The sequence below is a fragment of the Bufo bufo genome, chromosome 10 (assembly GCF_905171765.1).
Source record: "Bufo bufo chromosome 10, aBufBuf1.1, whole genome shotgun sequence".
NCBI classification, from domain to species: domain Eukaryota; kingdom Metazoa; phylum Chordata; class Amphibia; order Anura; family Bufonidae; genus Bufo; species Bufo bufo.
The window spans coordinates 17,019,397-17,036,370 of record NC_053398.1 but is presented as its reverse complement, the minus strand read 5'-3'; positions in this window follow the sequence as shown (position 1 = coordinate 17,036,370).

Here is a 16,974-nt window from a genome sequence, read left to right as displayed (position 1 = left end):
CTCAGTGTGAGGCTGGCTGTGATTGGTCAAGACTCCTGGGCAGTAACAACAGTTTAACTCTATGCTTTCTGTTGTTTCTGCTGTGTCATTGAGCTTACCTTACATTCATATAATGAATCTTAAAGGCATATTATCTTTTCTGCTTCTGTGAACACAATTTGAAACTGTTACATGACATCCAAAAACACGAAGTCACAGTAAATAACTCTGCTTTTGTCTTTAACATAACATGTCTTTAGAAGTGGTCACTTTTTCCCCACTACCTGCTGTCCAGTGTGATCTGAGGCCGGAAATACCTACATGAAAGCCAGAAGTAAGACATATGAGAAAGTATCTTTGATCAGAGGGGCAAAAAGCTGATGGACTATCTAAGCTCAGGGTCAGCAATCTTCGGGACTCCACCTGTTGTGAAACTACAACTTCCAGATGCTCCATTCACTTCAACAGGAGTTCCAAGAACAACCGAGCAAGTGTGCATGCTGGGAGATGTAGCTGCATGATAGTTGGAGTGCTGGTGGTTGCTGATCCCTTATCGAAGAAGATAAACACAAAAACCTTCCCAAAAGATCATTGTCCAAGTTTCTTGTGGAAGATGAAGCTATTAAAGGACAGCGGCTTTAAGATGTTGTGTAGAGGGGTGGTCGACTGAACTGCACCTCCTCCAGCAGCTGATGTTGGCTTAGAGGGTGAATCTTGGTTCTCTTGCCTACCTATCTTGATTATTTTATAAGACAGACCAAAACCTCTCACCTCTGGAGGCACAATCTTCATGTTGTATCTCCCCTGACCCGTGTCCTTTCCTCCTGATGTTTTTATTTCCTCATTGGTTTTCTGGGGTTTCTTTGTGGCCAAGATTTGAGATTTGGCCAAACCCTCTTCTTCAATGTTACATCTCCTCATTCTAATTGGACCCTCATTTCTTATCTTTGATCCTCTGATCCATATAATTTCCCTTCCATTTCTCAAAGGATTTAAGGCCATCACATGACGCCCAGCAGATGGTTCATTGGGCTGGTGCCTCCTTCTTTTGAGGTCCTCTCCGATGTTATGAGGGACGATGTCCTCTCTGATGTCATGAGGGACTATGTTTTCTCTGATAACATGAGGGACCATGTACTCTCTGATGTCATGATTGACTCTTTGGAGACTACTGTTTTCGTAAAAAATTCAGATATTGATGACATGTCCTAAGGATAGGTCATCAATATAGAAATAAGCAGACAACCCCATTAAGCCCATGGCTAATGCCATCACAAAGCAAGTGCTGTGATCTCATCATCTCTCATCATAATGGTGTACAGGGGAAGCCGATAGTTGAACCCTACAACCACCTGACATCATAAAGGAGCCCTGTGACATCATCAACCGCCTTCAAAATGAGCTTTAGATGGCCCTTTAAATATGGCTGTGAAAGGCTTATACTTTATTATCAGGAGGTTGCACAAAATAAATATGAGTCATACTTAATCTATGATATTGGTATCATATACATATACATCGTTATATAAACTAAAACTAGTACAATTACCATAAAATGAAATTTTTTATATATACATGTATATTATTAGTTTTACATTGTATGGCCATAAATGTTTACAAATTCTCTATATTTTTCTAACTTGTGTAAATGTGGTCAAGTGTGCCCTGTAGATGAATACAGTGTACGCTGCACTAGGGGAGAGGATGGGGTGCTGTACCATATGGGGCACCAGTAAATACAAAGATTTTCCCCCAATGTGTGCTGCTTATTTTTACTCATGGTCGTGGACTAGTAGAAACCCACTAGTGATTAGGATAGAACATGGGGGTGGAAATACATAGGGGGGTTATATTTTGGGGGCTGGGGCATAAACCAGCTCTGCAAAAAAAATTGAATTGCCTAAGACTTGAAGATGCTTGTGGTCGCAGACTCGGATGCAGATATCCTGTAATGTAGGATAATTTGTGCCTTATAATTAAACATGAAATGCCATATGATGAGCGTTTACAAGCCGTGGTTGGATTTATTTATGTATTACTTGTATCAGGGCCTTAGGGGTGACTCAGGTACAAAACACACAGATTTGACTATTGACTTCATGTCTAAACCAAACTACACCTGTTCTGATAGTGCTGTGGCTGGCATACTGATTTTAGAAGTATTGTGACAGGTACTGTTATGGGGGTACTATGGTTGGCAGTTATACAGGTGCTGTGGCGAGCACACTTTTATGGGGTACTGTGTCAGGTACTGTTATGGGGTACTATGGTTGGCAGTTATACAGGTGCTGTGGCGAGCACACTTTTATGGGGTACTGTGTCAGGTACTGTTATGGGGTACTATGGTTGGCAGTTATACAGGTGCTGTGGATACCACACTTTTATGGGGTACTGTGTCAGGTACTGTTATGGGGTACTATGGTTGGCAGTTATACAGGTGCTGTGGCGAGCACACTTTTATGGGGTACTGTGTCAGGTACTGTTAAGGGGTACTATGGTTGGCAGTTATACAGGTGCTGTGGCTAGCACACGTTAATGGGGTACTGTGTCAGGTACTGTTAAGGGGTACTATGGTTGGCAGTTATACAGGTGCTGTGGCTAGCACACGTTAATGGGGTACTGTGTCAGGTACTGTTATGGGGTACTATGGTTGGCAGTTATACAGGTGCTGTGGCGAGCACACTTTTATGGGGTACTGTGTCAGGTACTGTTATGGTGTACTATGGTTGGCAGTTATACAGGTGCTGTGGCTAGCACACGTTAATAGGGTACTGTGTCAGGTACTGTTATGAGGCTACTATGGTTGGCAGTTATACATGTGCTGTGGCGAGCACACTTTTATGGGGTACTGTGTCAGGTACTGTTATGGGGTACTATGGTTGGCAGTTACACAGGTGCTGTGGCTAGCACACGTTAATGGGGTACTGTGTCAGGTACTGTTATGAGGGTACTATGGTTGGTGCTGTTATACAGGTGCTGTGATGGAAAGCAGCCCACCATTAATGGTATGTGGTGCTGGAAGGCTGCATTATTAGACAAAGCTTCGGCACCTAAACGTACAATGATGGGATGGGGTGCCACTCGAAAGGGGTGTGGTGCAGAAATAATGAGGGCATGACCTAAAAAATAGGGGCATAACCAAGTATGAACAATTTTTTTCACTGATGTTGTCCCACAAATTCACCATATTAAGTTGCCAATGACATTAGGTGAGGACATTCACTGCAAGTAGTATGTTTCAGCATGCACGTCTGTGTCCATGAAATCCACCGGAACAAACTCACATCGCTTGTCCTATTTTATACACTAATAGTGCACCTAGAACGTAGGACCCCGCTTCTCTCAGTGGGTGCATGTACTGAACAAATCAGAAATCAGTTACAAACTAAGATCTTATATAATATGAGGAATAAGGATGAGGTGGAAATAGTTGGTTTGTACAATAGTTCATCTATCTTTAATACTAACTGTATACTGAGAGGGGCACCAGGGTGCATAGAGTGTGGGGGATACTGTTGAACGAAGGGATAAGGTCCTGGTAATAAAAGGACCAGAGTCAATTTATAAAATGTGATAGGCTTGCCTGAAAACACCTTTTTATTTGTGTGGTTATTGGGAAATCAATTTCAGGACCTGCTATATGGGGTGCAAAAACACTAACATGGACTTTTGTGCATGTTATCGATCCCCCCATCAGTTACCAGCTCTCTGGTTGTCACATATGGGGGTCTTCTTTTTTTCCAAAAATGGACTGAGAAGATGATCAATCTGCCCATCTAATCACCCCTCTGCACCCAAATTAGGACATTCTATAGAACACTATGTCAAGGAGATCTAAGGTGGTTAACATCTCAAACACTGCAGTCAATAGCAACTAACGCTGCCACCCGGCTTGTAAACACCCAGCAGGAGGTCAGCGCTGGTATTTTTACCATCTACATTATGCGCTAGTAATGTTCAGTAGCCAAGGAGGTATGAGATGCCTCCTCACTACTAATGGCTATATCTTGGGCTGTATAGCAGCTAAAGAAATGAGCCAGGTCTTGTTTTAAAGCCGATAACGCTAAAACAAAGGCAGGTCTCACTCCCCACCTGATTTCTCAAGGTTATAGACATATATTTATATCTTATATGTATGGCGCTTGCACCACAATTCTGTTTTAAATCTTAGATTCTAAGCTTTAAAGGGGTTGTCCCAAAAAAGTAGTCTGCAGTTTTCAAACCAGCACCTGGATCTGAATATTTTTTTTATAGCATGTAATTAAAATGTGAGATCACCACTGAGTTATTCAATCCAAGTTTTTTTTTTTTCTTATTTCTCTGTCCACCCCCCTGAGGTGGACGTACATGTTCAGTTCAATACTTCAATTGCCTCCTGTGCTATAATAGGAAGAGAGCTGAAGCAGAAAGTACATGCCCCCTGAGCTGAAGGGGCACACCTCCTGAACTGCTTGCTTGAAATAAATCTAGCAAAACAATTGGAGCAATGAATGGGGAGATCTCTAGATCCATGTGAGGTACAGGGCTGGTTCATGTATTATAAGATTTTAAACAGGTAATCCAACCCCTAAAATGACCCTACCCCCCCCCCCCCCCCCCCCAGTGCCCGGGCACCTCATATAGATTATATTTACTCCCCGGCACCCGCATTGCTGCTGATCCCTGAACGGCCGACATCCGGTGATGGGGGGGTGGGGTTGAGTGCAGCCAATAGCAGGCCGTGATAGGAACGAGCCTTCCTAGCGTCATTCGCAAGGACCTGTGATGACATCATCATCATCATCATTATTAATGTTGAGTGAATTAAGCGATCATCGATCCAAAGTCGATTTGGTCAAACACTTCGATTTTATGGCTGTGTCCATACAGCATTAAAGTGTATTGGCTCCGTGGAGCCAACCTTTGTTTCAGCCGAAGTCGCGTGAGACTTAGTGAATTAATTTGGTATTTTTTTCCATATTAAAAACATTTAAAATTAGGAATCCAAAGTCGGGTTTGGTACCAAGGTACCAGCCGATACCAAACCCGACTTCGTATTCCTAATTTTAAAATTTTTTAAAGGTGCAGAAATGAATACCGAATGAATTCACTAAAGTCTCACGCGACTGCCGGTGAAACAAAATTTGCCTCCATGGAGGCAATATATTTTAACGCTGCATAGAGAACTGCATAAAGAATAGTGTAGCTCCCAGGCTAGAAAGGTGCATGTCACTATAGGTAGGTAAGCGGGGAAATAACCAAACACAGGAAAACAAACAGAACAAATGACTAGGCCCAAAAGCTAGGGAGAAAAGGGTCACCTCCTAGCGATCCCTAAAAGTTTTCCCTAAACTGCTGTGCCCATGTGCATACCCTAATGGTGGATATGCGCATACCCTAATGGTGGATATGCACATGCCCTCGTGCCTAAACCTATAAACCCTGGGCAAACCCTAAGCTGTAGGGAAAAGGGAAGAGGCAACCTGCTTCTTCAAACCCGGAGGAAGCAAGTGTCTCCCTAGAGGCCTAGATAAAAGACACAATGGGAAATAACGGACAGGACTTATCTTGAGCATAGCTGGAGCAGACGATCCACCACACATCCAGAGCTCACAGGAAAGAACTATAACCCGCACAGGCCACTGGGGGAAGGAGGGATAAATAGCCTCACTAACAATTAAACCCAGTACACCTGAGGCAAGCTGGATCCAGCTCAAACCCAAACCAAAACAAACAGAGAAGTCAGACATGTGCAGCCAGTCTGACAGACCTCCGCACATTCACAGGGCAAGGCGTGACAGTACCCCCCCCCCCCCCCCTTCTACGGGTGACCTCCAGACACCCCGGACCAACTTTATCCGGGTGTGCCCTGTAAAAGGCCCTCACCAGGCGGCTAGCACTAACATCAGTAGCTGGAACCCACATTCTTTCCTCGGGACCGTATCCCCTCCAGTGCACCAGGGACTGAAGGGAACCCCGATGAACACGTGAGTCGAGAATCCTAGAGATCTCAAACTCCAAATTGGAGATGGTTCCACAGGTTCCACATATTTCTTCAATAAAGACCTGTGAAACACATTATGGATCTTCCAGGTCTGCGGAAGATCCAGACGAAACGCCACCGGGTTGACAATAGCAGAGATTTTGTAAGGGCCAATAAATCTTGCACCCAATTTCCAAGATGGTACCTTCAGCTTAATGTTTTTAGTGGACAACCACACCGAATCACCCACACACAGGTCCGGACCAGTCATACGTCTCCTGTCAGCCATCCGTTTATATCTTTCACCCATCTTTTCCAAATTAACTTGGATCTTCCGCCAGATAGATGACAAGGCGGAAGAGAATCTCTCCTCTTCTGGCATCCCAGAAGATCCAGTCCCAGAAAAAGTGACAAACTGTGGGTGAAAACCATATGCGCCAAAAATGGTGACTTATTAGTGGACTCCTGTCTACGGTTATTCAAGGCAAATTCGGCTAGAGACAAAACCGAGGACCAGTCATCCTGGTTCTCGGCAACAAAACACCTCAAATAGGTCTCCAGGTTTTGGTTAGTGCGCTCTGTCTGACCATTCGACTGGGGATGAAAAGCCAAAGAGAAAGACAGTTGAATTCCCAGACGAGAGCAGAACGCCCTCCAAAACCTGGAAACAAATTGCGTCCCCCTATCAGACACCACCTCAGAGGGAATGCCATGTAGTTTCACAATGTTATCGATAAAAACCTGAGCGAGAGTTTTGGCATTGGGCAAGCTAGGTAACGGTACAAAGTGGGTCATCTTACTGAAGCGGTCCACTACCACCAAAATCACTGTTTTCCCAGAGGATTTCGGTAAATCAGTAATAAAGTCCATGGGCAAATGCGTCCAAGGACGAGACGGGATGGACAAAGGAAGAAGGGATTCCGAAGGCCAAGTGTGAGCCACCTTCGCACGTGCACACGTCTCACAAGCTGCCACATAACCCTCCACACCCTTACGCAACCCTGGCCACCAGAATCTCCGGGAAATAAGATCTATGGTGGATTTGCTGCCAGGATGTTCTGCAAGGACCGTATCATGATGTTCCTTGAACACCTTGTATCGCAGTTCAGCAGGAACAAACAACTTGTCTGGAGGACAAGAATCAGGAGCCTCCTCCTGGGCCCCCAACACCTCCATCTCCAACTCGAGGTACAGAGCGGAAACCACCACCCCATCAACCAAAATCGGAGCGGGATCCTCCGAATCACTCCCCCCAGGAAAACTATGTGACAACGCATCTGCCTTGACGTTTTTAACCCCTACTAATAACCCTACTATAGTAATTTCTCTCGGTAGAGGAGAATTTACGAGAGAAGAAGACCCAAGGCCTCAGTTTAGTGAGAGTTGATGACCCCTGGGAGAGTACAGCTCTAACTCCATCCTCGGAGGCATCAACCTCAACCACAAAAGACCTTTATCGTTCTGGTTGGACTAACACTAGAGCGTTAATAAAACACCTCTTGAGTGTTTCAAAAGTCTCTATGGCCTCTGGCGACCAGTTTACAAGGTAAATAACAATGAACCTTCCCACTAAATGATAGGAAATATCATTGATAAATCACTGAAAGACCGCTGGCGCATTAGTTAAATCAAAGGGCATGACAAGATTATCGAAATGACCTTCGGGTATATTGAAGCCAGCGGCCACAGGGGACTTAGATGGCCTAATTTGTCCCTTTGCCAAACTTTCGGCAATATACTTCCGCATAGCTCTTTCGGGTTGGGAAAGGTTGTATAGCCGAGATTTTGGCAGTTTAGCTCCAGGGATGAGATTGACCGGACAATCATATTCTCGATGGGGAGGCAACTCCTGAGCTCCACCCTCCGAGTATATGTCTGCAAAATCAGAGAGAAACTGAGGTAGGACTGTAGTTGATACCCCTGAGATAGAAGCACAAAGACAGTTGTCCGTACAAAATTCACTCCAGCTACTGATTTGTCTTGTTTTCCAGTCAATAGTAGGGTTATGCTTTATCAACCACGGTAAACCTAGAACCATCGGAGCAGGCAAGCCCTTCATAACAAAACAAGAAATTGACTCAACATGTGAATCACCCACCCTTAACTGAATGTCAGGAATGACATGAGTAAGACTCTTTTGTGAGAGAGGGGAGGAATCAATAGCAAACACTGGTATCTCTTTATCTAATGTGCTAGTTCTAAAACCAAGATTTTGGAGGAAATGAAAATCAATAAGGTTTACCCCCGCACCACTGTCAACAAATACCTCAAAATCAAAATTTCCATGGCAGGCAGGAGGAAACTGGTATTGCAGGGAGAATGCATATTTGCTTGCTCAGACTCCTCATTCACACTACCAAGAGTCAGGGAAGGTTTTTTTTTTCTCTTTATGTGAATTTATGTGAATACCTCCGTAGTTTTTCATTACCGCTTTGAGGTTTAACAAAAGGACATGCACAAACAAAATGACCTTCTTTTCCACAGAAGTAACATAGCTTATTCAGCTTCCTAAAATCCCTATCACCTGAGCGAAAGGAAACCTGGCCCAACTGCATAGGCTCCTCTCCTGCCCCAGATTCAAATATCATATTACCCCGGGGAATAGGTGGGACGGATCCACTTTCAGACGGGACTCCCCGCTCGAGAGGAATCTTATACCTCCCTCTAAGACGTCTATCAAGCAGCACTGCCAAGGACATGGCCGTCTCCAATGAATCGGGATACTCGTGAAAAGCAAGGGCTTCTTTCAACCTCTCAGATAGCCCCTGACAAAACTGACTCTGGAGTGCAGGATCATTCCACCCGAGTCAGTTGCCCATCTTCTAAATTCTGCACAATACGACTCCGCAGTACGTTCTCCCTGTAACAAACTGCGCAAATTAGATTCAGCCATAGAGACCCGGTCTGGATCATCATATATAGAGCCCAAGGCTCTGAAAAATTCATCCACCGACCGGAGGGATGGTGAACCGGTCGGCAGAGAAAAAGCCCAGGACTGCGCGTCCCCTTTGAGCAGAGATATAATGATCCCCACTCTTTGATTCTCGTCACCAAATGACATCGGCCGCAGACGAAAATACAACTTGCAGGCAGGGCCGGCTCTATAATAAGGCAGACCAAGCGGCTGCTTGAGGGCGCAGAGAAGGAGGGGAGAAGTGGCGCCAGGGCGGAAAATTCATTTAAGTAGTCTGTCTGTGCGGCCCGCAGGGAGAAATGTATGTGCCATGGGGGGGGGGGGGGGGGGGGTGAAATGGACATGATGGACGGGGGAGAAATGTGTCAACATGGATGGAGGGGGGAGAAATGTGACAACATGGATGGAGAGAAATGTGACAACAAGGATGGAAGGGGGAGAGAAATGTGACAACATGGATGGAGGGGGAGAAATGTGACAACATGGATGGAGGGGGAGAAATGTGACAACATCGATGGAGGGAGAGAAATGTGACAACATGGATGGAGGGGGAGAAATGTGACAACATCGATGGAGGGGGAGAAATGTGGCAACTTGGATGCAGGGGGAGAAATGTGGCAACTTGGATGGAGGGGGAGAAATGTGACAACATGGATGGAGGGGGAGAAATGTGACAACATGGATGGAGGGGGAGAAATGTGACAACATGGATGGAGGGGGAGAAATGTGACAACATGGATGGAGGGGGAGAAATGTGACAACATGGATGGAGGGGGAGAAATGTGACAACATCGATGGAGGGGGAGAAATGTGGCAACTTGGATGGAGGGGGAGAAATGTGACAACATGGATGGAGGGGGAGAAATGTGACAACATGGATGGAGGGGGAGAAATGTGACAACATGGATGGAGGGGGAGAAATGTGGCAACATGGATGGAGGGGGGAGAAATGTGACAACATGGATGGAGGGGGAGAAATGTGGCAACTTGGATGGAGGGGGAGAAATGTGACAACATGGATGGAGGGGGAGAAATGTGACAACATGGATGGAGGGGGAGAAATGTGGCAACATGGATGAAGGGGGAGAAATGTGGCAACATGGATGGAGGGGGAGAAATGTGACAACATGGTTGGAGGAGGAGAAATGTGGCAACATGGATGGAGGGGGGAGAAATGTGGCAACATGGATGGAGGGGGAGAAATGTGAGGGCTGATGTGACATAGGTGATTTGACATGAAGGGGATAAATGTGACATGGAGGGGGAGAAATGTGACATGGAGGGCTGATGTGACATAGGTGATTAGACATGGAGGGGTGAGAAATGTGACATTGAGGGGGTGAAATGTGACATGGAGGGGGAGAACTATGACATGGAGGCCTTGAGCGGGAGAAATGTGACATGGGGGGCTGATGGCTGACATGGGAGGCTGATGGCTGACATGGAGGGCATGATGACTGACATGGGGGCATGATGGCTGACATGGGGGGCATGATGGCTGACATGGGGGGCATGATGGCTGACATGGGGAGCATGATGGCTGACATGGGGGGCATGATGGCTGACATGGGGGGGCTGATCTGAGGCATTGGGGGTCTGATCTGAGGTCTAATTAACATTAGGGGTCTGATTGCTGGTCTGACCTGAGGTGTAATGGAAAATATTTATTTCTTATTATCCTCCTCTAAAACCTAGAGCCGGTGCGTCTTATAGGGCGAAAAATACAGTCCTTAAACCAGCAATTGTCTGAAGCAGAGTGGAGATACCAGCACCACACAGAGAAGAAGCCAGCTGATGCAGACGGGACCAGGGCCAGTTGAGCTGCGGGAGGAAGGGGGGTGCCAAAATGTAACTTCGCTTGTGTTGGCAAAAATCCTTGCACCGGCCCTGCTTGCAGGACTCCCTGAACCGAATAAAATCATCACCACCCCCTGAGAACCTATCAGGGAAAGCGACTTTAGGCTCTAAGCAGATCTTATTTCCTCCGACGGTGCCAGACGACAGAGCATTCTTCCAGCAACTTCCAGCTATAATCCCTGCATGCGATCAACTAAAGCATCCATAGCATTAATACCCGGATGTCCACTAAAAACAGAAATATGGCACTCACCCAACAGTTGGAGAAGCAAATGACCAGAGACAAACAATTTATCTTTAGGGGATTGTACCGGAGCCAAATGTTGTCCCCGTAGTACTTTCCGTTGTCAAATTGGAGGAGATCGAGGCCACAATGACACCTGCTGGCAAAATCAGTTCTGGTGGAGTATCAGGAGACTGAAAGGCACAAAAACTTCGGGATAGGGCATCTGCTTTGACATTTTTACTTCCTGGCCTGAAAGTAATACAAAAGTTAAAGTGTGTGAAGAATAATGCCCACCTAGCCTGTCTGGGATTCCAATGTTTAGCAGATTCCAAAACATCAAATTCTTATGATCAGTAAGTACAGTAACCTGATATTCAGCCCCCTCCAAAAAATGACACCATTCCTCAAAGGCCCATTTAATAGCAAGTAATTCACGATTACCAATATCGTAATTTCTCTCGGTAGTGAGAGTTGATGACCCCTGGGAGAGTACAGCTCCAACTCCATCCTCGGAGGCATCAACCTCAACCACAAAAGACCTTTATCATTCTGGTTGGACTAACACTAGAGCGTTAATAAAACACCTCTTGAGTGTTTCAAAAGTCTCTATGGCCTCTGGCGACCAGTTTACAAGATCCGCCCCTTTCTTGGTTAGGTCGGTGAGCGGCTTAGCAATAATAGAAAAATGTTTGACAAATTTTCGATAATAATTAGAAAACCCCAGAAACCGTTGTAATGCTTTAAGAGAGGATGGCCTCACCCATTCCAGAATAGCCTACACTTTCCCCGGATCCATCTTAAAGGATTGGGGTGTGAGAATATATCCCAAAAATAAAATTTCCTGTACACCAAAGATACATTTTTCACTTTTAGCGAATAGATGGTTCTCTCGAAGGACCTCCAGTACCTGTCTAGTGTGGTAAATGTGAGAGTCCCAGTCAGGTGAATAAATCAAAATATCATCCAAATAAACAATCATGAATTTTTCAATAAATTGTCTAAAAATATCGTTGTCAGAATTTTGGAAAACCGCCAGAGCATTACTTAGACCAAACGGCATCACCAAATATTCAAAATGGGGTATTAAAGGCCGTTTTCCGCTCATGCCCCTCCTTGATACGAATAAGATTATAGGCAGGGGCGTAGCTATGGGGGTGCAGAGGTAGCAGTCGCTACCGGGCCCAGGAGCCTGAGGGGCCCAAAGACCCATGTGCCACATAAGAAGACACTGGTATTATGGAAAGTGCATGCTGGTCAAGTTACACCTCTGGCTGCAGGGAAGGGGTTAGGTCAAGAATTTGGCATGAGGGGGGTTGGGGGGTGCCATATACATTTTTCAATTTTGCCTCCGTCATAATATATGCCACAGTCATAATATCTATGAGGGGGAAGGAAATCAGCCTCGGACATGGAAAAAACATCAGCAAAGTCACTGATGTATGTGGGAAGAGAGTTTGACTCCACAGAGACTCCAGCCTGAATAACAGGTAGGCAGCAAGAATCACATTTCACCCCCCATTTCTCTAATTCGCCCGTGGAGCAGTTGATGACTGAATTATGAACCTGAAGCCAAGGTAGACCCAGAACTACCTCCATGGGTAAATTTTTTAGAACCAAAAAAGAAGTACATTCCATATGACAGACCCCCACAGGCAAGGTTACTTCCGGAGTACAATATCCTACTGTCCCGCCCACCAAAGGTGTGGAATCAATGGCAATAATAGGAATCAGGTTAAGGGACAACATGGGAACACCAAGAGAAAGAGCAAAGTTATGGTCAATAAAATTAGAGGCAGACCCGGAGTCAACAAATGCCTTCCCAGAACCCTTACTAGAACCAAAAGAAATAACCACCGGTAACAACACCTTCTCTTTAAGTACCTTATCCTTCTGGGCATCAGGACGTGAATATCTCATGTAAGGAGGAACTTTAGGACATTGCCGTAACCAGAGATCCGATTCTCCGCAATAAAAGCAGGCACCCTCCTAGTCATTCCGAGCTGCATGGGTTCTTCTGGATGATTCTCCACTTGGAGTCTTGAGGGTGAGGGGTCAGTTGTTCCCGTTGTCTTTCCCTAATTCGTCGGTCCAGTCTAACAGCTAGAGTCATAGTCTGTTCTAAAGTGTCAGGGAGGGAGTAACTGACAAACATATCATTCAAGTCTTCTGAGAGCCCTACCCAGAACTGACATCTAAGCACTGGATCATTCCAACCAGAGGAAACGCAGCATTTCCAGAACTTAGTGCAATATTCCTCCATGGGTCTGTCTCCCTGACTAAGAGATCTTAATTGACTCTCAGCTACGGCCGACTTATCCGGTTCATCGTAAAGCACACTTAAGGCCTGAAAAAACGCTTCAACATTAGCTAGGCAAGAGGAACCCAAGGGAAGAGACTAAGCCCATTCTTGTGGGTCTCCTTGCAACAAAGAGATAATAATGTCTACTCTCTGTTGTTCGGAACCTGAAGGGTGTGGGCGCAAACGAAAATACAGCTTACAGCTCTCTTTGAAGGTCAAATAAAATGCTTCCTGTCCCCTGATTCTGAGCGGAGGAAGCCGCTACAGGTGGGGACTGCAATTCCTGCTGCTGTAGCCTCTCTGACAAATCCTGCACCATTTGGGCGAGACTATGTACCTGATCCGTAAGGACTCACATAGGGTCCATGGTTTAGGTAGGCCTGGGATTCTGTCACGTTTGGTTTAGGTAGGCCCTGAACTCCACCCGCACCTCTATCCCTACCTACTTGCACGGTCTGTCCTAACTGACGGTGTACAACTGGGCGGCAGTCCCTAGCTTAAATACGTGCAGGGGCCTAAAGAAGAAAGAAAACTACCATAACCAGAATCAAGGAAGGAAAGGTCAAGCCAGGAGGAAAGCAGGGACACAGGAAAATACTAAATCCAAGTCAAAACAAGCTGAGGTCAAGAACCAAGAAGAAACAACAGTACAAGGGGAATAACAACAACTAAGTCAGATACCACTCGCGGTCAGAACCCAAGAGGTCACGTAAGTATCAGGGAAGTCACAGAGACGAAGTCCAAAACAAGCCGAGGTCCAAAAGCACAGTAGGCACGATATACAAACGCTAGTGTGGTAAGACCAATCACAGGCAACCTGTGGCCAGCAGGCTGCCTGTCAAATAGCCCCAACTGATGAGTCACATGACGTGGCCAGCGTCACGTACCTCAATGCAGCTGAGTGCCGATTCATTACTATCGGCGCTCTGCTCCCCTGCTGCTCATTGTCTAGGGGATGGAGGACGCCGGCCACTCTGAGGAGGCGTGCGTGGCCGCGTCCTCCCCGCCCCGCCGTCACCATGGAGACGAGGACGCTGGCCACATCCTCGCTCCACACAAGCAGGATGCCGACGGCACTGCAAGGAGAGCGCGCGTCGCCAGCTCCCCGTTACATAGGTATGAGCTCCCCACTGAGACTAGAATGGAACGGTAAGAAGAGGTCCTCCCTTTTCTCTTTATTCTTCATTCCCTGTTTTTACTCATATCTCACTTATATAATACTGCAGACAGTTCCAACTACTATTACCTGACCGCATATATCTGTACACACTGCATCTATTATACCTCATACCTCACATATCAGTACACTGCTGAATATACTATATATGTGTGTACACTGCATCTATTAGACGTCATACCTCACATATCAGTACACTGCTGTATATACTATATATCTGTACACACTGCATCTATTATACCTCACATATCAGCACACTGCTGTATATACTATATATCTGTACACACTGCATCTATTATACCTCATACCTCACATATCAGTACACAATGAATCTATTATACCTCACATATCAGTACACTGCTGTATATACTATATTTCTGTACACACTGCATCTATTATACCTCATAACTTACATATCAGTACACTGCTGCATATACTATATATCAGTACACACTGCATCTATTATACCTCATAACTTAAATATCAGTACATTGCTGTATATACTATATATCTGTACACACTGCATCTATGATACCTCACATATCAGTACACTGCTGTATATACTATATATCTGTACACACTGCATCTATTATACCTCATAACTTAAATATCAGTACATTGCTGTATATACTATATATCAGTACACACTGCATCTATTATACCTCATAACTTAAATATCAGTACATTGCTGTATATACTATATATCTGTACACACTGCATCTATGATACCTCACATATCAGTACACTGCTGTATATACTATATATCTGTACACACTGCATCTATTACACCTTGTACTTCTCACATCAGTACACTGCTATATATATTATTTACATATATACAGTGCATATATTATACAGTATAATAGATGCAGTGTGAACAGATATATTAAATATACTGCAGTTTACTGATATGTGAGGTACAAGGTAATTTATACCTTATAGCGCACTTACAGTCCTGATCAAAAGTTTAAGACCACTTGAAAAAAGGCAAAAAATCATATTTAGCATGGCTGGATCTTAACAAGGTTCCAAGTAGAGCTTCAACATGCAACAAGAAGAAATGGGAGGGAGACAAAACATTATTTTTTTCAGCATTCAATTTAATGAAAACAACGAATAAACTGAAACAGGCTATTTTTCAGCTGATCAAAAGTTTAGTACAACACCTCCAAAAAAAAACTAAACCCCCCCAAAACAGAAATCCAACTTCCAAACATGAACTCAGTAATGAGTAGCTCCGCCGTTATTGTTGATCATTCCAAAATTCGTTTCGGCATGCTTGATGCAAGCGCTTCCATGAGGTGAGTGTGAACATTTCTCCAAGTGGTGAAGACGGCCGCACGAAGGCCATCTACTGTCTGGAACTGTTGTCCATTTTTGTAAACTTCCCTTGCCATCCATCCCCAAAGGTTCTCAATTGGATTTAGATCAGGGGAACACGCAGGATGGGCCAAAAGAGTGATGTTATTCTCCTGGAAGAAGTCCCTTGTCCTGCGGGCATTGCGTACTGTAGCGTTGTCCTGTTGAAAAACCCAGTCGTTACCACACAGACGAGGGCCCTCAGTCATGAGGAATGCTCTCTGCAACATCTGGACATAGCCAGCGGCCGTTTGACGCCCCTACACTTCCTGAAGCTCCATTGTTCCACTGAAGGAAAAAGCCCCCCAGACCATTATGGCGCCCCCTCCACATCTCAGGTGAGATCTGCTTGTCATGCCAGTAACGTTGGAAACCATCAGGACCATCAAGGTAAAAAGAAAATCAGAGAATAAAACTTTCTTCCACCTTTGAATGTCCCATGTTTGGTGCTCTCTCTTGCAAAGTCCAAACGAGCAGTTCTGTGGCGTTCAAGAAGACGAGGTCTTTGAAGACGTTTTTTGTTTTTGAAGCCCTTCAGTCTCAGATGCCGTCTGATGGTTATGGGGCTGCAGTCAGCACCAGTAAGGGCCTTAATTTGGGTCGAGGTTCGCCAAGTGTCTTGACGGACAGCCAATTGGATCCTCCGGCTCAGTGCTGGTGACATTTTTTTGGGTCTTCCACTTGACTTTTTTGTTCCATAACCCTCAGGATCATTTAAGAAATTCCAAATGACTGTCTTACTGCGTCCCACCTCAGCAGCGATGGCGGCTGTGAGAGACCCTGCTTATGCAGTTCAACAACCCGACCACGTTCAAAAAGGGAGAGTTTTTTCGCCTTTGCCATCACAACGTGTGACTACCAGACAGAAAATGACAATGAATCCACATCTTTGCACAGATTTGGCCTTTTAAAGGCATGTGGTCCTAAACTTTGGATCAGCTGAAAAACAGCCTGTTTCAGTTTAATCGTTATTTTCATTAAATTGAATTCTCAAAAATGTTTTGTCTCCCTCCCATTTCTTGCTGCATGTTGAAGCTCCACTTGGAACCTTGTTAAGATCCAGCCATGCTAAATATGATCTTTTGCCATTTTTTAAGTGGTCTTAAACTTTTGATCAGGACTGTATATACTATATATCTGTACACACTGCTTCTATTATACCTCGTACCTCACATATCAGTACACTGCTGTATATACTATA